The 24906-nt window shown below is 34.2% G+C and overlaps 1 protein-coding gene across 7 annotated transcripts in view; it reads right to left on the bottom strand.

Moving 5' to 3' along the window:
* The window catches only part of GAPVD1 (GTPase activating protein and VPS9 domains 1), an 83001-nt gene extending 58332 nt beyond the window's left edge, over nucleotides 1-24669 (bottom strand). For 6 of the 7 annotated variants that reach the window (XM_074293090.1, XM_074293083.1, XM_074293086.1 and 3 more), the window contains exon 1: nucleotides 24474-24652. The gene's annotated coding sequence lies outside the window, so the exon portion shown is untranslated. Of the gene's footprint in view, nucleotides 1-24473 lie in introns of all 7 variants that reach the window. The other variant, XM_074293084.1, reaches the window with a different exon arrangement.
* Nucleotides 24670-24906: the final 237 nt, after the last annotated feature.

Raw genomic sequence — 24906 nt, 5'->3', positions numbered from 1 at the left:
ATAAAGCACTTTAACACAGTGTGGCACACAGTAGGTGCTTACTAAATACTTATTGCTTTCCTTCCTTCCTTATGAAACATTGAATTTGGGAGTTGGAAGACCAGATTCAAGACATATAATACCTAGACATCACAAATTATCATAGAATTATGGATAATTCACATGACCTCTGGTTAATCACAAATTCTTTATTTATAAATTAGAAATACTTGCTTATTTGCTCATCTCTCGCTGTTTCATACCTCAAAACTATTCCACAACTTCATAGAGTACTTTCTCTTTTATTCTATATCTCATACACTCTTCTCCTTGCTAAGGCAAAAAACCCTTTCCATTTACTTCTAGAGTTTGTCCAATTAATTATTTATTCACTCTCTAAATTCCAATCTCTGCCTGGCTTTTTTGATACTGACTCTAAATATATTCAAGTCTTTGTTATACTTAAAAACAAAAATTCCTTTGACCCTGCCTTCCCCACAAGATACTATCTTGGAATACTTCTCAACTTCCAGCCATAATCTATAATAGCTGTATCTGCTTCCTCAAAATCAATTCTCTACTCGGTCCTTGAAATCCACCTTCCATGAATCCAATCATTCTGGAGAGCAATTTGAAACTATGATTAAAAAGTTATCAAACTATGCATACCCTGTGATCCAGCAGTGTTACTACTGGGATTATATCCCAAAGAGATCTTAAAGAAGGGAAAGGAACCCACATGTGCAAAAATGTGGCAGCCTTTTTTGTAGTGGCTACAAACTGGAAACTGAATGGATTCCCCATCAATTGGAGAATGGCTGAATAAATTGTGGTAAATGAATGTTATGGAATATTATTTTCTGTAAGAAATGACCAGTGGGATGATTTCAGAGAGGCTTGGAGAGACTTACATGAACTGATGCTAAGTGAAATAAGCAGAAGCAGGAGATCATTATTTAATACAACAAGATTATACGATGATCAACTCTGATGGATGTGGCTCTCTTCAACAATGAGATGATTCAAAATAGTTCCAATTGTTCAGTAAAGAAGAAAATCAACTACACCCAGAGAGAGGACTATGGAAAATGAGTGTGGACCACAACATAGCATTTCCACTCTTTCTGTTATTGTTTGCTTGCATTTTTGTTTTTCTTCTCAGATTTTTTTTTCTTTCTAGATCTGATTTTTTTTTTTGTGCAGCAAGATAACTATATAACTATGTATATCTATATTGGATTTAACATATATCATAACATAGTTAACATGTATTGGACTACCTGCCATCTGGGGGGAGGAGGGGGCAAGGTGGGAAAAATTTGGAACAGAAGGTTTTATAAGTGTCAATGTTGAAAAATTATCCATGCATATGTTTTGTAAATAAAAAACTTTAATTTAAAAAATAATTTAAAAAAAAGAAAAAGAAAAAGGCTCAGCAAACCCTCACATCAGAGGCACTAATTCTTCCTGAACACCCCATACAGGTCTTTTAAAGCAATGCTAGATTATGGCTTATGAGTATAATGAAGGGTGGATTTTTGTCCAGATACAGATTGGATTGAATCTCTAAGATCCCTTGAAATTCTGAAATTCCCTAATTCTTCTAAATATAGTTATATATATCCAATCTTATTCTCTTTCATGAAATTCATTTCTATAAATCCAAATGCCTACTAGTCTCTTCTACATCAATGTGCTCCAAGCAGTCAGCATTTATTATTAAATACCTACTATGTACCAGGCAATTTGCTAGTGAGATAGTCCTTGCCTTCATGACCTTCTTCTATTTGGAAGATATGTATATAAGTAAACATGAGATATATACTTGTTAAATTTATATAACATGGGGGGCAGCTAGGTGGCGGAGTGGATAGAGCACCAGCCCTGACTTCAGGAGGACTGGAGTTCAAATCTGGTCTCAGACACTTAGCACTTCCTAGCTGTGTGATCCTGGGCAAGTCACTTAACCCCAGCCTCAAAAAAAAAAATTTAAAAAAAAAATTTATATAACATGATGTTATATGGAGTTGGTAGGAATAATTAGAGAAATCAGGAAAGGATTCTTAAAGAGGCTGAATTCAGCCTTGGAGGGAACTAGGGGTTTTAAGATGCAAAGATAAAAAGAAAGAGCACCCCAAATATAATGGGACAGCCTATGCAAGATGGAAGAAAGAGCATCAAGAGGGAATACTAAATAGTCCAGTATGGCGGGATCATTAAAATGAGTAAAAGGGAGCAAATGGCAATGCGTCCAGAAAGTCAGAATGGAACCAGACTGAGAAGGATTTTAAATGCCAGAGAAAGCTGTTTTTATTTTACCCCAGAAGCAGTAAGTTTGAAAAGTTTGTGCTTTTTTCTCAAAAAAACAATTATTCATGGATTTGAAGAGCAAAAAATATGGAAGTAGAGAAATTAACTAGAAGACTAAAACTAAACATCCTCCTCCATAAACATGCCCTTTCCACAAACTTCCTATGTCTCTTAATGACATTATTATCCTCCTATGCACCTAGACTCCATCCTTTAGAATCAGCTAAAACTACTCTCTTTGTGTGTGTGTGTGCACAAGTCTCCTTGTCTCTTGTCTCTCTCTCTCTCATAAGTTGCCAAATTCCAATTATCCTACCTTTGCTTGCATTCTGCTGCATATGTCCCCTCCTATACTTGTCTTCCTGAATCTAATCTCTGTTTAATCCAATCTATCCTTCACACAGCTGCAAAAACTGTCCTCCTAATTTAAAATCTCTAACCATAGGGGCAGCTAGGTGGTGCAGTGGATAGAGTACCAGCCTTGAATTCAGGAGGACCGGAGTTCAAATTTGGTCTCAGACACTTAACACTTCCTAGCTGTGTGGTCCTGGGCAAGTCACTTAACCCCAGCCCCAGAAAAACAAACAAACAAACAAACAAACAAACAAATAAATAAATAAATAAAATCTTCTACCATATTATCTTTCCAAAACTTTCTTTCAGTGCATCTCTAATTGCTTATAGGGTAAAATACAAAAGTACCTTATCACATAATTTTAAGGCTCTACAATCTGACACCAAATTTCCTGACATTTCAACTACTCCTCTTCCCGCATCATACCTTGCAACTGAATTGGACAATAAACTATTCCCTGGATTTGATTTGCCATTGCCCATGAATCAATGTCCATCTTCATGCCTTAAAGGCACTCAATTCCCCTTTTTAAAATCATTCAATGTTCAGGTGAACCATCACCTCTTTTATGAATTTTTGTCTTAATTCCCTCTAAAATATTTCTCTCCCATCTCAAATTTTCCTAAATCACTCTGACTAGAATATTTCCTTTTACCTTCACATGAAGCTTTATATCGATCTTATTTGTGAACAAATTATTGGGATAAGGGCTAGAACTGTGATTTCATAATTAAGGGGATGTTCTCTGAAATTTCCTCTATCAATACAAATCAGTATGTTCTCTGCAACTTAGTACCTATATTTATCCTCTAGAACAGAAAATAAATTTGCAGGCAGATTTTATCATTTTTTTATCAGCAATACCTACTATAGTACTGTACATACAAGACGGATGCAATAAATGTTTGTTGAATTGAACTGTCAATGCTACAATGTCATTACTATAATTACTAGCATCAAGAGACCACATTTTAAGCCATGGCTCTAGAACTTTCTGATCACATGAGCCAACAGTTTAAAAATCTTCCTGAACATCAGAAAGTTGTGGCAGGATACTGTAATAATGGAAGGTTAAGACCATTTCTGGAGCTATCTCTGCTCACAGCAGAAAACAAATTAGTAAGCTTCTATGATGATTTTGCTTTTCAAAAGAACAGGTAGAACTAATAGTTTGGGTCTGATTCTGACCTATTAGTGGCAAAGTGACAAAATAGAAATGATGAGAACTTTGGGAAAATATGACCATTCCATTTGTAGATTTATGATAGAGAAGAAGAGAAAAGCCAGGGATAGATGCACACTCTAGATTTTGAGAGAATTGTTTCAAATAATTTACAGATAGAGTAGATTAACATTCTACAGGGGAAGTAAACTCAAGAATGCCTTAAAGAATGAAATTTTGACAACAAAAATTATTCTAGTGAAAGGGGAAACATCTAATTAGACATCAATGTATAGCATATTGACCACTTTATATTTCAAAGGCATGTACTGAAGATGGAAACAGTGGCAGATATGTTATAGCAAATAGAAGAATAACAATATCAAAAGAAATGCCAGAAGTACTAACCAAAAAAAAAAAAAAAAAAAAAAAAAAGATAAAAGAAGGTACTTCAGTAACAGAAATGATGTAGCTACATTTTATGCACTGCAATTCATTTACTTGAGATTTAAAATTTTTAAACAAAAAATAAAAATAAAAATCTTCCTGAGTGTCAGTTTCTCCATCTATAAAATGAGAATGACAAAATTCATACCACCTACTTTACAAAAGTGTTAAAAGTATTTTGTAAATTAAAAATCACTTATAGAAGTATAAGTTATTAACTTTTACAAAACCCTTAACAAATCATGAGGCAAATTTAATTAAAATTAAAAGTATAAAAAGCCAATTATTTACCTCTTTGCTAACATTAGCAAGAAACTTAAGTGCCTACTGTTTATAGATCACTGTCTTAAGTGGGAGAAATCTCAAATTTGAAGGATCTAAGTGTAAAGATACTTCCAGAACTACTTAATATACTTACTTAATACATAATGCTAATACTACTACTTAATACAAATTAGCATCAGTACTGAAATCCCCTCTATATAATTCTCAGCAGTTTAAATATGGTATGTTATTTCCAGAGTTTCTGGTCCAGTAAGGGCAGATCTTAACAATGGAAATTGAAGTCATTCAATCTCAATTTGTCAGAATTAACAGACTAATAAAAATACGACATACAAATATGAGCTTGCTTCTTACATTTTAATGAAATATATGCAACAGGAAAATTAGCTGGTTTTCACCTGATGGAGTTAAGACAAATATTTTATATTATTCCATTCAAAAATTAATAAGAGCTTGATTCAAAGAGATACAATATAAAAATTCAAAGAAAGGTCCTTAGACACTGTAACTTAACATTTTGTAACAATAAAAACTCATCCTCCCTATTTACTGTTAATCCATATCTGGTAAACAAATCTTAAACAAGATCAAAGAAGGCTTTCTTTCAATTTCAAATGATTTATCAGAAATTAAAAACAGAAACATTTATCCTAATATACAGCTACCTCAATTCAAAGTTATTTCTACAATTACAGTATTCTCCAGAAATGCCTGGTTGTGTGTGTGTGTGTGTGTGTGTGTGTGTGTGTGTGTGTGTGTGTGTATGTGTGTGTGTGTATCTTTTCATCTTGGAAAACTCAAACTAGGAAAGTAGGAGACTACAAAATTTTCATTTGATAAAACCTAGGAAAATACAATTAACAAAAGACAAGAGATTCAAGATCCAAAAGATAGTGAAAGGCTAGACCAGTAGGATATCTATATAATCCTGCATTTGTTTAAAAAAAACAAAACAGATATCACATATAAAAGATAAAGACATGTTTAGGAAGCAGTCAGAATGAAGGAAAAAAACTTCAAAAAATACTTCTATTCTTAAAGAAATGGAGTACATGCCAACTATGATAATAATAATGACTCACATTTAAACAGTGCTTTAAGGTTTGCAAAGTACTTTACAAAATCATCCCTTTTATGTCTCACAACAACTGTATCAGATAGGTGTGATTATCATCATCTTACTGATGGAGAAACTGAGGTTCAGAGGGATTAAGTAATTTTCCGAGGATCACCCTTCTAATAAGTATATGAGACAAGACTGGAACGTAGGACTTCTTGATTGAAGTCCAGTACTATATCCATTATACCAGGTTGCTTTTCAATAAATAAGCATGAAAGGACAAATATCCTTTATAAGGACTTTTAAAAAAGTTTTAATATCTCTTTGGGATATAAGCCCAGTAATAACACTGCTGGATCAAAGGGTATGCATAGTTTGATAATTTTTGGAGTATAGTTCCAAATTGCTCTCCAGAATGGTTGGATCTGTTCACAACTCCACCAACAATGCATCAGTGTCCCAGTTTCCCCATATCCCCTCCAATGTTCGTCATTATCTTTTTCTGTCATCTTAGCCAATCTGAGAGGTGTGTAATGGTAAGATCAGTACTGATGGAAGTGGCTATCTTCAACAATGAGAGGATCCAAATCAGTTCCAATTGATCTGTAATGAACAGAATTAGCTACACACAGCAAAAAAAAAAAAAAAAAAAACACTGGGAAATGAGTGTGGACTACAACATAGCATTTATTGTTTGCTTACATTTTTGTTTCTCTTCCCAGATTATTTTTCCCTTCTTTTTAAATCCAATTTTTCTTGTATAACAAAACAACTGTATAAGTATACATATATTGTATTTAACATATACTTTAACATATTTAACATGTATGGGACTACCTGCCATCTACGGGAGGGGGTGTAGGAAAGGAATGAAAAAGTTAGAACAGAAGTTTTTGCATGGATCAGTGTTGAAAAAATTACTCATGCATATGTTTTGTCAATAAAAAGCTATAATAAAAAAGTTTTGATGCTTTATTTATTGAAATTAATTAACATTTAAAGTTATTAGGCAAATTTAGCTTTTTGTTAACATTCAGTTTTAAATTTTTAATGAAAAATTTAGTTTTTAAAATATCAGGAAGTACTAGTTATTTGCAAGTTCACTATGAGTCAACAGAAAAATGGTAGCCAAAAGAGATACTATATTATCTTAGGTTGCATTAAAACCCCAATTTTCTTAACTATGAGGGAGTTAGAAGTAGATAGACTAAGGTCCCTTCTGGGTCTAACATTATATGATTATACAACATTATAAAATCCAAAAGTACTTTTCTCTGTATCTACAGTACAATGCACAATTCTGAACACCTCCTTTAGTATCAATATAAACAAGCTTTCAGAGAAGAATGAACAGATTAATAGAAATACGACACACAAACATGAGCTTTCTTCTCACATTTTAATGAAATATATGCAACAGGAAAATTAGCTGGTTTTTACCTGATGGAGCTAAGGCAAATATTTTATACTATTCCATCCAAAAATTAATAAGAACTTGATTCAGAGAGATAGAATATAAAAATCATATAATGTGGGAGAGCTAGTGAATTCCCTATCAAGCTGATGCTAAAATAACCACTTCTTTGGGGTACTGTATTCAGTACTTATGACTTAAATTGTTTGGCCAGATGAGGTCCCTTCCAACTCCAAAAAAGGCTATGATTTAGTCAGCTAGATGGCACTGTGGATAGACCACTGGCCTTGAAGTCAGGAGGACCTGAGTTCAAATATGACCTCAGACACAAGATGTACTATGTGTCCCTGCCCATGTTATTTAACCCCAATTGCCTGGCAAAAAGAATAAAATAAAACTAAAACAACAACAAAAAGAGGCTATGGTTATACCTCCTACAAAAGATTCTTATACAAGTAAGAGCTAAATTTCTAGGATATTTTATAACTCTTAATCCTGATCATAAGATGAGAGAATGATTTAAAGCTAAAACGAGAGACTTAAGGTCATCTCAGTAGTGTCCACATCAAATGGAAATGGACTACTGCAGCTACATATTGATGTAGAAAAATCACAAATTAGCATTATCTCCTACTACATTTTTATTAGTTTTGTTAAATATTTCCTAATGATATCTCTGGCATGTCAGGGTTGCTAGTTTGACCTGTGATATAGGCCAATCTTTTCAGGTCCTCTGACTCCAGATACACTATTCTTTCCATTATATTGCAATGCCTTTCACTGATGACTCACCTCACCAACAAAGATTATGCTATTAGAGTGAGAATACCTACATTCTCCAGACTGCTTAGATGATATAAGAATGTTTATTTCAAATATAAAAGATAAAAAGTGGGAATGTGCAACTTTCAAGAATTTTATAGGCTTCTATCTATTAAATAAATTAGCCCACAGTTAATTCTAACTAAATCTAATTCCTACAAGGGATAAAGTATGCCAGTAAAATAGCTTTCTCCTCTTCATCAAATTTTTATATTAATGTTAATCAGCATTTATAAAATTATCTTGAATTTTTTAAAGACAAACAGTAAAAGTTGAATACTTCAAAATACTTCAAAACTGTCTGGATATTTCTTAGAAAACTCTCACTTCCCACCTTGAGGAAGCTAGGATAAACTTTGTTTCTTCTTTAAAAAACAATAAGCAAGGGGCAGCTAGGTGGCGCAGTGGATAAAACACCAGCTCTGAAGTCAGGAAGACCTGAGTTCAAATGAGATCTCAGACATTTAACACTTCCTAGCTGTGAAACCCTGGGCAAGTCACTTAATCCCAACTGTCTCAGGAAAAAAAAAAAAAAAAAAAAAAAAAAAACCACAATAAGCAAACAAAATAATTAAGTACTAGTTAGAAATAACAACAAAAAAATGGCTTGAGGGTCCACTACTCTGTTTCCTCAACTGTTATAACCCTTCATGTGGTTATTGTGCAAAAAGTGTCTTTAAAATATATATAAAGTAATATATGTGAGTTATGACTATTACTCACAAAAAGATACCCAACATTATACAATTATTATATTAAAATCCAACTTAATTGTAAAAAGAATGAATCAGCCAAATGTGTGAATCAAAATATCTGAATCCAAAGATTTTTTTTTTAATCCAAAGATGTTAACTGTATAGAAGTTATTAGCATAATAATGCACTAAAATGTTTCAACTATTTTGTGACATTACAAAAACATATTCAAAAAAGGATTTACAAGCAGGCTCAAGGTAAAGCAGGGAGATGAGAGTTGCACAGTACTATATAGTACTTTGATCAATTTTGGGTGTCATATTTTAGGTAAGACATTGATTAAGCTGGAGAATATCCAAAGGCAGACAACCATAATAGTAAAAAGTCTCAAGATCATACTATATATGGATCAAGGATTAGCTGAAGTAAGCGGTTATGTTTAACAAGAAGGAGGACATGATAGTTGGCTTCAATTATTTGATAGTCACATAGAAAAGGAATTAGATAATTTTTGGTGATTATAGAAGTCAGAAATAAAAACAAATGTAAGGAAAGGTTTCCAAATAAGTAGGTTTATTGAAAAGAAGATTGTGATATCCCAATGTAACTGGACCATACTCACTAAAAGAATTTAAAGTCTATTTGTGAGGGCTGTTAAAGAGAGTTCTTATATGGTTTCCCAATGTCTCTTCCATATTAAAGATTTTATGACTCTGTGGTTAGACACACGGTCAAAACCATATGATTTAAAGATAAAAGATACCTCAGTGATCATCTAATATAAGGTCCTCATTTTACAAACAGTAAATAGACCCATACAGATCTAATGAGGGAGAAAAAACCCTCCACCAAGCTAGGTGCAAAGAACTGTGGTTTCTAGTCCTGGCTCTGTCTTTGGGGAAAAATCATAATCTTCCTAAGCCTCAGTTTCCTCTTTTATAAAATGAAGTTAAGAACACAAGCCCTGTCTAAATCATGTAATACAATGGGACAAGTTAGAAAATCTAAGTGTATTTATGGGGTAATATTTTGAAAAAATTAAGTACCATATAAATGAAAGTTATTATTTTGTAGCTACAGGGTGATAAGGACTATATGTCTACACACTATCAATTTAAAATTACTCACTGTAAAGAAGTTTGGATTCCCTGAGTAAATTTATGCCAACTGTGGCCTACAAGCATGCTGAGGACAGAAGGGTAATAGCCCAGATTTAAACAGATTGAACAGCAGATAGAACACAGGGCCAGGAGTCAGGAAAACAAGTTCAAATTTGGCCTTAAACACTCACTGTGTGGTTGTAGGCAACTCACTTAACAATGTCTGCCTCAATTTCCTTACTGTAAAAGGAGCTGTAGAAGGAAATGGCAAACCATTCCAGTATCTTTGCCAAGAAAACCCCAAGAGGTCTCAAAGAATTGGATACAAATAAAACATGTGAAAAACAACAAAACATGTAATAAAAAAGGACACTAGATTTGGAATAAAAAATTTTAAAGTGAGCTTTCCTACCCACTCAATAATAGAAAGTGAATATATGTGAAATCATGGGAAATCAATCTCTCCTGGCCTCAGTTTCCTCAAGCTTAAGTGAGAGGATTGAACTAGATGATCTCTGAGGTCATTTTCACCTCTTTTTCTCTGCAGTTCAGAAAGGGGAAGTTAGAGTATTTGGGAAGAAAGCATTTCATGCTGTTCCTACAAATAGAGAACAATGATGAAATCTTCTGACTATACATAATTTTAAAGTGCAAAACAGAAAAATATACTTTGCTCCTTCAAAGAGTCATGGGAAAAACAATTAAGAACTTTATAGAGTCCTAACTAAAAAACTTTAACCCTTTTGTGCAGAATTAAGACCAAGCAAACATTTATCATAGTAGATAATTTAGGCTAATAAGCAGTCTACCTTTGCTTTTTTGTTTAAACTCAAACAAGAAAAGCCTTAAAGGATACTATCTAAAGGAAAACTGTCAAAATGCCGATGTGCTTCCTAGTGTTGCCTAACACAGCTTAGAGATACAACCCTTCATCAGACATTATTCAACTTCATATAGAACAAGGAATCCTAACAAATATTCCTCTAAAAAAGGATTGGACAGGTCACATAATCAAGAAAATGAAAGACTAGACATTTTTTCTGAAATTATCTATTTCTCAAACCTCTTTCCAAAATCGAAATTATGCACAGAAATAAAGTAACTTTAGGGGGGGCAGCTAGATGGCACAATGGATAGAACACCAGCCCTGAAATCAGGAGGACCTGAGTTCAAATCTGGTCTCAGACACTTAATACTTCCTAGGTGTGTGACCCTGGGCAAGTCACTTAACCCCAATTGCCTCAGGAGAAAAAAATTTAAAATAAAGTAACTTTAGTTGTCTCCATGGTCTAGGAAACCTGGAAAACCAAAGAAGGTTTTTAAAAAAAATAAACTAATGCCTAACCTGAGCTCATATAGCCTATCTCTCCCTCACCACTTAACAATCAGCAGCAGGGCTGTACTAACCAACTTAAGGACTCAATTAATACAGAGGCTGACCACATAACTCAAACCTATATCCCAATCCCAGTTCCTTCTTTCCAGTACCATGGAGATTTCAGCACTCACTCAGAAAGTATGCAAAAAGAAAAAACAGAGGGGAAAGACTGATATTACCAAAAATTACAGGAAGAAAACTTAAAGACCTTAAACAAGTTCAGGCATCTATAAATAAATGCTGTAAAACAAAACAAAACAAAATTTTTAAAAATCCAACACTTGATGAGAGGGAGGATTCTCTAGATTGTGAGAACATGAAACCACAAGCATGCTGTTCCTGAGAGGTTTAAAAGAGAAATGAAAATTATGAAAGCAGAATTTATTATCTGAATAACAAAAATAATGGGCAATTTTTTTTAAAACCACCTTGAATTTGATGTGGTAATTTTTACCAAAGAAACAAAAGAGCAAAAGAAAAGAACTAGGAATGCAAATACACAGAGATGATGACCAAAAGAGAAGGGGGGAAAAAAGTTTAAAAACCATGCTCACCATCCAAGTAAAATATATTGATCTCAAAGACAGGATATGTAGACACAACTTAAGATTCACAGGTCTCTAATAAATACCATGACTAAGCATGAATTCCAAGAGATTTTTAAGAGGGGGGGGGGAGAAGGAAAAGAACCTGACAATACAAAAATATTTACAGCACCTCTGTAAGGGCAAAGAACTGGAAATTGAGAAGATGCCATCAATTGGGGAACAGTTGAATAAGTATGTGATTATAACAAAATATTATTGTTCTGTGGAAAATGATAAGCAAGATAGTTTCAAAAAAAAAAAGTTTTTTAAGTCCTCTAGGAACTCAAGTAAAGTGAAATGTCCTGTGTACAAAATAATAGCAATACTGTAGGACAATCAGCTGTGAATGACTTTTTGTTATTATTCTCAACAATACAATGATCGGGCAATTAGATGGCGCAGTAGATAGAGCACCACCCTAAAGTCAGAAGGACCTTAGTTCAAATGTAACCTCAGACCCGGAACATTTCCTAGTTGTGTGACCTGGGCAAGTCATTTAACCCCAATTGCCTCAGGGGGGAAAAAAAAATACAATGATCCAAGACTACTCTGAAAGAGTTATGATGAAAAATATTAGCCATACCCAAAGAAAGAACTGATTGTCTGAATACAGATTGTAGTATTAAAAAATCTTTTTTTAAGATTCATAGGTCCTTCCAGAAGAATATAACAAATCAAAAACCTTAACATTATAATGAAGGAAATAAAAGAAATGTAGAGAATTTCTAAACAAAGAAAATGAAATAACAATTGAAGAATTCTTAAGTTGAGGGCAGGAAGGGAACACATCAGGGGATAAAACCCAAGACAGCAAAACTCCAAGATATATAGTGGTTAAATTTAAAATTTTAATTCAAAAATGTTATGTTTAATATAGAAACATATTTAAAATGATTGTGTGTGTGTGTGTGTGTGTATATATATATACACACACACACACACAATCATTTTAAATGTGTGTATATATGCACACACACACACAATCATTTTAAATGTGTATATACATAAAACCTATATTGGATTGCTTGCTGTCTTGGTCAGGGAAGAAGTAAGAAGAGGAGAGAGGAAAAAAATTTGGAACTCAAAATCTTACAAAAATGAATATTGAAAGTTATCTTTACATGTAATTAGAAAAATCAAATACTACTGAATAAAAAAAAAGGAAAAAACAGAATTTTAAACTAGAAAAAAAAAGGGGGGGGGGAATGACAGCATAAGCATATTAGCAGAACATGGAATAATTTACCAGTCATATCTATGAATAAGGGAAGAATTTATGACCAAACAAGAGATAGAGAACATCACAGGATGTAAAATGGATAACTGACAATATTAAATTTAAAAGTTTTGTACAAAACAAAACCAATATGGCCAAGATTAGAAGGAGTGAAGAAAATTGGGGTGAAATTTTACAATTTTACCCATAATAAGGCCTCATTTCTCAAGTAGATTAAAAAATGAGACAAATTTATAAGAATGCAGGTCATTTTCAATTGATAAATTCTCTTCATCCACCTGTCACATTTCAATGAATGCAAAAGCTCAAATAGCCGACCATGTATAAAGACAGCTATTTGGTATAGTGGGCAGAGCCTTAGAATTTGGAGTAAGGATAGACTGAATTCTAGTTAATGGATATGAAGTTTTCAGAAGAAACTAAAGCTATGTATAGTCATATTAAAAAAAGTTCTAAATCACTACTGAATAGAAAAATGTACATTAAAGCAAGGTAATACCTATTAGATTGGCTTAACAGAAAAAGAAAATGACAAATGTTGGAAAAATGTGGGAAAATTGGGACAACTCAACCTGCTATCAGGGGGAAGGGTAAGAGGGGAAAAGTTGGAACAAAAGGTTTTGCAATGGTCAATGCTGAAAAATTACCCATGCATATATGTCTTATACATAAAAAGCTATAATAAAAAAAGAAAAATATAATAAAAATAATTAAAAAGAAAATTGGGACACTTGATACACTGTTGTTCACTGATCCAATAATTCTGAAGAGCAGTTTGGAACTCTGCCCAAAAGATTATACAACTTGCATACCTCCTTTGACCCAATAATAACACTATTAGGTCTGTAATCCAGAGATTTAAAAAAAAATAAAAGAAAAAGACCTATATGTAAAAAAAAAAAAAAAAAGATTTATAGCAGTTCTTTTTATACTAACAAAGAATCAGAAATTGAGTGGAAGTCCATCAATTGAGAAATGGCTAAACAAGTTATGGTATGATTATGATGAAATACTATTGTGATATATGAAATGACAAGTAGGATGCTTTCAGAAAAACCTGGAAAAATTTATATGAACTGATGCAAAATGAAGTGAGTAGAAACAGAACACTGTAGACTATAACAATATTTATAATAATGAAATGTAAATGAATTAGCCATTCTCAATAATATAATAATCTAAGAAAGTCTGGGAAGATTCATGATGAAAAACACTATTTACTTCCAGAAAAAGAACTGATGGGGGCAGCTAAGTGGTGTGATGGATAGAGCACTAGCCCTGAAGTCAAGAGGACCTAAGTTTAAATCTGGCCTCGGACACTTAACACTTCCTATCTGTGTAACTCTGGACAAGTCATTTAACCCCAATAGCTTCAGGGGAAAAAAAAAAAAAAAAAAAAAAAGAACCGATGGAGTCTTAAAGCAGATAGAAGCATACCTTTTTTTTTTTTTTTTTTGCTTTTTTGGGGAGCAGGGGGGAGGGTGGTCTGTGTTTTCATAACCATTTATGCTTTGCACAACTGTACATGTATAACCTATGTCAAAATGCTTGTCTTCTCAATGAGGGGAGAGGGAGACAACTTGGAACTCAAAAAAAATTTTAAATGAATGCTAAAGTTTTATAAATGTAATTGGAAAAAAACAATTTTAGGTATAATATTTCATTATGAGTGAGGAAGATATAGAGACAGACAGAGACAAAAAGAAAGAGAAAGAGAGAGAGAATAGGGAACTTGTGGATGTGCTCTGTGAGATTTGGCATTTAAAAAAAAAAAAAAAAAAACTACCAAAACTATCACAGGAAGGAGCTAGAACTCATGGGGGCAAATGGCATCAGGGAAATAGGAGAATATGAACCCAGGGAGGCACTTTTTGAGGTAAATAGGGAAAAGAGGGTAACCAGGGAATGGGTATAAATCAGTGGTTTCATTATCACCAGCAAGAACTGGAACTATGCTGAAAGATACAATGAAAAGGACAAACTCTACAAGGTAGTGGCAGAAATTATTCAAAGGAAAGAGTTTGGAATGAATAGCTGGGAGGTTTTGATTCTATGAGGAATACAGAAAAAAAAGAATAAGAATAGACAATTACAGTGGTCATGAGTCAGAGAAAAGAAAATCTAGAATGGACAAAAAGAAAAGATGGATAATGAGGAAAAAAACTCTTTGCAAAGAGACACAAAAAATGAAATTTTAAAAACTAATGAATAATATTTGAAGGGAAAGAGGGGAAATAGGAATTTACTAGTTAGTTAACTGAAAGGGAAGAAGAGACGAAGAATTAAATAACCAGATAAAAGTCAAAAAGAAAAAAAGGAACCAGAGTAGCTAGGCAGTCCAGTGGATAGAGCACCAGTTCTGAAGTCAGGAGGACCTGAGTTCAAAGCTGTCCTCAGACACTTAACACTTGTAGTTGTATGACCCTGGGCAAGTCACTTAATTAATTCATTAACTCCAATTGCCTCAGAAAAGAAAGAAAGAGATCGAGAAAGAGCGAGAAAGAGAAAGAGAAAGAGAGAGAAATAACAAATGGGAGAGAAAATATGGGAGAGTGAGAGTTAGTAGAGTTGATGAAAAGAAGGCCTCCTTTAAAAAAAAAAAAAAACAAGCCTAGGTAACATAATATTGTGTTTACTTACATCAGAAGTGGGGGAAAATCATACTTGGAAAAAAAAAACCAAATTAGAAATGAAGGAAATTATCAATCTAATTCTCATAACTTTAAATATGAATGGATTATCAACTAGTAAATGAAAACTAGTAAACTAGTAAAATGAAAAAGTGACAAATTTGACAAGACAAAATTCTAATCTGTTACTTACAAAGAATTCATTTAAAAATGAAACAGAGGATGGAAAAAATTTACTATGTATCAAGTGAATCCAAAAAAGCAGGAGCTGCCATTGTATCAAAAAACCAAAAACATTGAAAAGTAAAAAGGAATAAACAGGGAACTACATTTGTGCTAAAACATTCCCCACACACAATAAATCAATCAATAAATAAACCAATCTGCTCCAAATGCTATCATCCAGACTCATAAAGGAAATATTAAATGAGCTACAAGACACAGACAGTAATAAAATAATGACAGGAGACTTCTCAGTTCTGGATATTGTCTAACAGAAAGATAAACAAAAGGGAAAACATAAAACTGAACTGCTAGAGAAACTAGGATTAGAAGAGTTATGGTATTTTCTAAGTGAGACAGCAAAAGAAATCCAATGTGTGATGAAGTAGAAAACATAAATTACCCAGTTAAAAAAACGTCCTGATTTGATTAAAAAAAAAAAAAAAAAAAAAAAAACCTACTGAGAAAACTAGAAAACAATTCGGAAGAAATCAGATTTAGATCAAGATCTTACACTATATTCCACAATATATTTTAAACAGAAACACAACATTAATGATATATTTTTAAATTGAATGAGATTTTACACTTCTCACAGCAATGAGTAGAAATCATAAATACACTATAAGGCCAGCAAAACTCCTAAGTGAGGTCCAACTAGATTACAATGTAATTGGGGAATATTCAAGAAAATAAATACAGCATAGATAATATTAATTTGTGAATTTCTAAATCAGAAAGCTGCCATTCTTTCTATTTGAATTTGATGCCACTATTAATTAAACAAAAAGGAGGCAATTATAAAATATAAATTATATTACTTTGATTATGTTAAATTGAAAAGCTTCTGCATAGACAAAATAAATGCATCTAGGATAAAAAAAGTGATCAAATAAAAAAACTTTGTATTAAATTTCTACAATAAGGGCTTGATAAAGATATACAACTATAGTGGGTAAAACTATAAAAATACATATACATATATGTATATATATGAATGTTAGCTACTCTTCAATAAATCGAATGGTCAAAAAATATGAACAAAGTTCTCGAAACAAAAACTTCAACATATCCATTACCACTTGAATGAATGTTCCAAATCAGTAATAATAAGAGAAATGCAAATCAAAACAACCCTTGAAGTTTCACCTCATACCCTGAAAGCTGGCAAAGATGACAAAAAATGGCAATACTCAATGTTGGAAGGATTGTAGACTGGCAGGAAAATACACTGTTGATGGAGCTGAAAATCAACAAAAACATTTTAGAAAGTTTTTTGGAATTATGCAAGTAAAGCAACTAAAATATCAATGCCCTTCATATTAAAGATTCAATTACTGGTATTCTACTCCCACTAAGTTATTAATAAGAAAAAAGTCTCCTTATACACCAAAATGTTTATAACATCATTTTTTGTGATAGCAAAGAATTGAAAACTAAGTAGATGCCTATCAACTGGAAAATAACTACAAAAATAATGGTACGTGAATGTAATGGAATGTCACTGTGCTGTAAGAAAAGATGTATGGAATAAATACAAACTTATAGAAAAATCTAGAACTGCTACAAGGTGAAATAAGCACAGTCAAGAAAACATAGAAACTACAACAATGTAAATATAAAAAAAAAAAAAAAAAAAAAAAATCAAGTGACCAAAACAAAATCATAAAAGCAAACCATAAATCAAATCATAAATACAAAATCATCAAACAAATAAAGAGATAGAAGATAATAATATTCTCAACCTACCCCTTTGCGGAAGCAGAAGGTCCACAACTGTTACACATTGCAAATGTTTTCAAACTTTTTCAATGTTTAATTTAATTATACTAATTTTTTTCCTTTTAAAATATTTTTTTGCTATATAGGATGTATTTTTTGGAGAGGAAATGGAAAAGGGAAGGCTATTTGGTATAACTATGATAATGTAGAAACAGATAACATCGATAATTTTTTTCAATTTTATTATATTATTATATTATATATTATATATATATTATTATTATATTATATTATATTATTTTTCCAATCCCATGGAAAAGTGATTTTCAACTTTCATTTTTGTAAGATTCTGAGTTCCACATTTTTTCCCTCCCTTTCTCTCTTATCTATCCCCCTCCTCATGCTAGTAAGCAATCTAATATAGATTATTCATGTACATCCATTTTTTACATATTTCCATGAATCAAATTGGGAAAGAAAAATCAGAACAAAAGGGAAAAACAAGAGAAAGAAAAAATCAAGAGAAAAAAAAGATGAAAACAGTATGCTCTCATCTGCATTCAGTTTCCATATTTCTCTCTCTGAATGGGGATGACAAAAAATATTTTTTAAAAACTGGCTATCCATCTAAACATAAAAGCTTTATTTAAGAAGTTATTCCAACTTATTAAATACAGCCACAGCCTATTAATCATAGAGAATTAACTGAGTAGTATATAAAATACAGATCTGAATCAGTAGTATTCCTTCCTAATAAAAAAAATTTTTAAAAATCATAACTTCTACAACTAAGCCATGTTAGCTATTTTTCAAAGTTGAATTTAAGAAGCAAATCTAACTTCAAATACAAATCAGAACTGTAATTGTTGGCAAGATGAATAGATTTAGAATCAAAAGTTCCAAGTTTTAATATCAACTTCGCTACTTATTTCTAAGTGATTTGAACAGACAATTTCTCTAAGGCTTCCTCAGTTTCCTTATCTGTAAAATGAAGATGTTGGATTAGTCACTAATTTTACTCCAATGAGAAGTATGCAAGAAAGAACTGAATCCATTCCCTTTTAGAGAAAGTTTTGCCAATAAAACACATTTTTTCAAGAATTTGTCTTTATGGGAAAAAAAAAAAAATTTAAGTTTATAGTCCAAATTTAAACTCCACACAAAGCTTTCTCTGATATCCGACATCATCTTATCCTCCCTTTTACATCCATAAAGACCAATTTCACATTTCTTCCAAACAATGCTTTGCTTATAATTCCTTAATGGTTTTGTGATTTCTTGTAGGTATTAATAGTTGTTGTGTATATATCTCATTCCTTGACCATACTTGAGGGCAAATGAGGGCAGTAACTGTGTCTATGTCTCTCCCAAACTTTGTTTCTTATGCTTATAGCCTGGTATATTCAAAAGATTTTAAGAATGACTTCTCTGGGCCTCAATTTCCCATCTGTCAAAAAGGGGCCAAGTTAAATTAACTATAAAGTCACTTCTAATTATAAAATCCTACAAATCTAAATTAAGAGTTAGTTTTGATTAAATAAAAAAATGTCACCTGTTTAAAAATTCAATGTTTTATCGATGCTAGTATCTTTTAGTTCAAGGCAAATACCTGACAGACATTGTCTTCAAAAATTCTATGCATGATTCTATGAAAAAAATTAATAAATAGGCAGACTTTTAGTTATATCACAATGCACCCTTTCCCCTAATATAAGCATATATCGACCTAACATTTTCTAATATGCTCAAAAATCTTATAATAAAAAAAAACTAATAAACTGAATTTTTTTTGTCTTCTACTGTTGACTAATATGTAAAATAATTGCTTTAAACATAAAATGCTGGGCAATTATTTAAAGTCGAACTCTTAATTCTTAAATGTTAGCACCAATACCCTTCTATGGTTTCACTTATTCTGGTCAAAGTAATAGATGAACCTTTGTGGAGCCTTTTAGCTCCATAACCTATGATCTCAAGAAAAGGATACAATCGAAAGGCATTGTTTCTGTCTCAGAATGGTGAAAAAGAGCACTAAATCAGAATCAGAAGACATCAGGGTCTGACCTCTAACACTAGTTGTGTGACCTTGGGCATGTAATTTAACCTTTTTGATCCTCCATGCTGCTCCCAGATCCAATTTGAACACCCTATGATTCTATTTTCCTTTTAGCAAACTGAAAATAACTGAGAGTTTAAAGTTTTTCTTTGTTTTTCTTAAAATAACTACAGTGTTAATCAGAATATTAACAATCAAGTAATGAAACAAAAAAGGCAAGTGAGAATCAATAAAACCAGGCAGATTCCATTCAAGCACCAGATTTGCCACCTGTCTGCATAGACTTTGGACAAGCAGCTTTCCTCCTGCTGGTCATTTCTTACAGAGCAGTAAGGGATTTACCTTCTTTTTTTAAAAATCAAAGTGTAAACTCTGGTTTGATTGAACAGTCATTTAATGATTCTAGTAGCCTAAATGCTTTAGGACAGGCATAATACATGTACAGGTTAAATAAAACATGGCACAATGGAAAGTGTTCCTTCTGAAGACAGTACACCCTTCATAGATCTCCTAACCTATTTTAACATTTGGGTAGGTTACTTAATCTCTTCCAGCCTCAATTTCTCATCTAGTTATATGAAGAGGTTAGAAATAGATGACCTCCAAGGGATATGAACAGACAATTCTCAGATGATGAAATTGAAACTATTTCCACTCATATGAAAGTGTTCCAAATCACTACTGATCAGAGAAATGCAAATTAAGACAACTCTGAGATACCACTACACACCTGTCACATTGGCTAAGATGACAGGAACAAATAATGATGAATGTTGGAGGGGATGTGGGAAAACTGGGACACTGATACATTGTTGGTGGAGTTGTGAAAGAATCCAGCCATTCTGGAGAGCAATTTGGAACTATGCCCAAAAAGTTGTCAAACTGTGCATACCCTTTGACCCAGCATTGTTGTTATTGGGATAAAGAAATACTAAAGAGCGGAAAGGGACCTGTATGTGCCAAAATGTTTGTGGCAGCTCTTTTGCTCTTTTTGTTGTAGCTAGAAACTGGAAGTTGAATGGATGTCCATCAATTGGAGAATGGTTGGGTAAATTGTGGTATATGAAGGTTATGGAATATTACTGCTCTGTAAGAAATGACCAGCAGGAGGAATACAGAGAGGCTTGGAGAGACTTAAATCAACTGTTGCTGAGTGAAATGAGCAGAACCAGAAGATCACTATACACTTCAACAACAATACTGTATGAGGATGTATTCTGATGGAAGTGGAAATCTTCAACATAAAGAAGATCCAACTCACTTCCAGTTGATCAATGATGGACAGAAATAACTACACCCAGAGAAGGAACACTGGGAAGTGAATGTAAATTGTTAGCACTACTGTCTATCTACCCAGGTTACTTATACCTTCGGAAGCTAATAATTAATGTGCAACAAGAAAATGGTATTCACACACATATATTGTATCTAGGTTATATTGTAACACATGTAAAATGTATGGGATTACCTGTCATGGGGGGGAGGGAGTGGAGGGAGGGAGGGGATAATTTGGAAAAATGAATAAAAAATAAAAAATAAAAATAAAAAAATAAAATAAAAAAGAAATAGATGACCTCTAGTTTCAAGACTATGATCCTGTGAGCTCAGCTAAGATATGATAGGATTTAGAGCTGAAAGTGATCAATCAGATAGATCATTGAGGCAAAAGGTCCTTAACACCCCTAGGAAGTCCATAGAGATCAAGGGGAAAGTACTTGCCCATAAACTTGGATAAAAAGAATTACAACTTCATATTAACTAACAGTTAAATAAAAATTTAGCATTTCCTTCAATTATGAATATAAGCAACAAAACATACTCTGAGAAAAGGTCCACAATTTTTTAACAGATTGCCAAAGTGATCAATGACACAAAAAAGGTAAAATACACTAATATAGTTCAAAGTTCTATCATTTTACAAAGAAAGAAATGAAGACCAAGACAAGCAAAAGAATTTACCCCCAAAATAAAAAAATTTACCCAAAATCCCAAAAGGATTTATACCAAAATAACAGCAAGTAAGTATCATGACCAGAATTCGAATCCTTAAACTCCAAATTCAATGTTCTTCCTACTATACCTCTTCATAAACTATTTCATTTCCAAGTCTTTCACTCTGCATGATTATTATCTCTCAGTTAAGGTAGATAAATGGAAGATGACAATCATCTAAACTCACAATACAGTAAGCCTTTCATCTAATGGTAATGTGTAACATTATCTCCCCCAAACCAAATCTCTACTAAAAACACCAGAAATCAATAAATATATAAAATGAATAAAAACATTCAATATTTATTAAGTAATTATGTAAAGGTAGTGAAGTAGATGGTTGAACTATTATCATCCCCATTATGTAAAGAAAACATGTAGTCTTTCTCCTCAGAGAACTTACTCAATATTCAATTGTCTGAATCACATACAGTAAAATTCTCTTTTACCACCTCTCTCCCTTTAGAAAGAATTAGCTTTACTCTTTTCCCATCATTTTTATTCTTTTTGAGGGAGGAAAGTCTCACACAGGATATTAGCAATTATTCTACTAAAAGTTGCAACTATAAAGTTGCAGTCAAATATTGAGAAAATATTAAGAGTTATTTGCTGGTGAAAAGATTGATTCCAACATGAAGCTGAAAAACAAAAAAAAAAAATTTTAGAGAGGTTCAGAAATGAATTTTAAGAGAATGACTCACCTTATGTACCTTCAAATTTCCCTCATTAAAGAGAAGGCTATTGTTGACATATCACACACCTTTTGTTTTCAATAAAGAATAAGCATTTAGTCTTGGAAAGTGGTAGCATGTGTCAACAGAACATTTAAACTAAGTCTAACAACTAAAATGTTTCTGCCACCAACTCCCAAGAAAACTCTACAGGGCTCCCATATCTGAGAATCAGAGGAGGCTTCAAAATAAAATCTCAAGGCAACAAAGTCATTTCATTATCCTCAAATTATCCCCATGGCTTACTGTAACTTAGTATAATATAAATGAATGTTTTATGCTAGCCTTCAAAACTATAAATGTTTTCCCTTCCTTTAATTATCAAAATACTGTGGATGGCTGACCCCCTCTTTTTAGTCATTTTGTGAGTTTAATATTCTTATTTATTATGGATTGCGATCTACCTTAGTAGAGGAAGACTCTGACAGTGAAATAACAGACCCCTATGTACACTGTTATCTCAAGCCAAATATCTCAACCGTTTCCATTCAGAACTCACTTTCCAGATGCCTTCCAAAATTTCCCTAGAGCATTTAAAAGACAAAATTTCTTATCGACATCTTTCTTGATGTAGATGACTATATGCCAGGTGTACAGGAATGAACAATTCTGATTAGCTCTGAGGAACAACTGAAAGAACACAAGTCTTAGTATTCTAATAACTTATAGAACTTCAAGTTTTCCAAACATTTTACATACAGTTGAAACTACAACACTAGTGAGGTAGGGAATACAAATGTTGTTATCACCATCATACTGAACCTATACTGAGGTTCAGAAAAGTTGAATAACGTGAGTGGAAAGGAAAATATGAATCCAAAGTCATCAGTTCCTATAAGCACTGACCTGGAAACAGGATACCTGGGTTCGAGTCCTAGCTCTGATAATTACTAGCTGTGTGACATCAGTCAATTTGCTTTCTCTCTCTAAGCCTCTGCTGCTTCTATAAAATGAGACACTGGACTGGACAATCATTAATTAGGGTCTCTTTCAGTACAAGAGTCTATAAAATTTACCTACAACAATAACTATACTAGACAGGATAGAAGCTGCATCTTGCCTTGCTCTAACAACAAAAATAGAAGGTTCTTTCTGCTCCCACAGTAATATAAAACATTAAGATTCCGAATGGGATCCCCAAGAGTCACAGAGAATTAAAAGGACTGAACAACTCCTCTGTCTTTCATTAAAGACCCTCCAGAGACTAGTTCCAACGTGCTAATCTTTCTTTCTAGCCAAACTGTACCACATACCCCCTTTCCCATCCAGCCTTCTCCTGCCTCTGCACATTCCAGCACCAAGTGCAGAAGCCATTCTTTCCATCCAGGCCTTTTTTCTTCCAAGCCAACCTGGGTCCGACCTGTTTCATCCGAAGCTTTCACAGCTCTCCCTCCCCAATCCAATTAGTCATCTAAATTCCTTCTTTGCCTCTCACACTTTCTCTTACAGCATGCTCACGTGCCCAGATGGTATCCCTCTGTCAAAACTTCACCCTTGTAAACCCACTGCAGTCAAGCAGACGGTCAATAAGCGTTTATATGTGCCTACTCTACGCCAGGCACGGTACTAAACACTTCAGAAATAATATTTCAGTAGTTCCTCACAATGGCCCTGGGGGTCCACGCTCCTTGGGAGAGGAAGGAGGGGAGAACGACAACATGAAAACCAACTATGTGTCAACAAGACGTGTAAGAGGGCAAATCGCAGATGATCAGAGGGAAGGCCTAGCATTAATAAGGGTCCAAAAGGGCTTCCTGTGGGGGTCGATGTCTATTTCTCAAATTAATTACCAGTTAGGAATGGAAACTTCAAGACCCCCTGCGCCGCCACCTCCTGCTGTCTCCACCTGCTCAGTTTTATTTTCCCTAAAGCTTTTTCCTCCCTCCTGCCCCAGTCTTCGCTTCCTCTCTCTCCCCTCCATTTCTCCCAACTCTTCCCCGTCCGGGCCCGAGCCTCGGCCTCGCCACGCAGGCCGACCTTCTCGATCCGGCAAGGCGGGCTCTCCCACCTGGCTGCTGCGGCCCGGGTTCCTCTTTCGCCCCCTCCCCCCTCGCAATCACCCCCTCATGTTTCCCCTCCCTCTCCTGCAGCATCCCCTTTCCCCCCCCCACCCCCGCACCCGCAGAGGGCAAGGCCAGGCCTCTCAGGGCCTGGCTCCGCATTCCCGACTCCGGACCTGCCGTGAGGCGCTGGCTGTGGGGGCCTAGGCCCACACTACCGGGACCGGGCCTGGGAAGGGCGGAGGGTTCTGAGGGGCGAGAGGCGAGCGGGCCGTGGGAATCTACTCACCAGAGAAGACCAGGGCGGGAGGGCGGGAGCAATCTTCGAGCAGGGGCCGGGGCTGAAACTGGGCTAGGGCTGGAACTGGGGCTAAGGCGTCGCCAGTCTCTGCTCTTCAGGCCACCGCCGTCGCCGTCGCCGCCACTGCTCCTTCGCTGCGTCCAGGGGCTGCCTCCCCTCACTCAGCCGGGACACCAGCCTCCGCACCGATGCGCATGCGCAGAGCGAGACCGTTCCTGTGGCCGCTGGGACTTGTAGTTTCTGCACTGTCTTTTTTTCCAAGTCTCTTGCCAAATAGTAGTTAGATCTCAGCTGAACGACCTTGCTCTGTGCCTCGGTTACTCCATCTATAAAACAGAACCTTCTTTTTGGTTCGAATTTGTGTTTTCATTGGTATTGGGATCTTTCGGTGAAAAGCTTTTATCTACCAAGGCAGATGGAC

Source organism: Sminthopsis crassicaudata, chromosome 2, assembly GCF_048593235.1.
Source record: "Sminthopsis crassicaudata isolate SCR6 chromosome 2, ASM4859323v1, whole genome shotgun sequence".
Classification (NCBI taxonomy): domain Eukaryota; kingdom Metazoa; phylum Chordata; class Mammalia; order Dasyuromorphia; family Dasyuridae; genus Sminthopsis; species Sminthopsis crassicaudata.
Note: the sequence above shows the minus strand (reverse complement) of the source record. Positions and strands in the feature narration are given on the sequence as shown.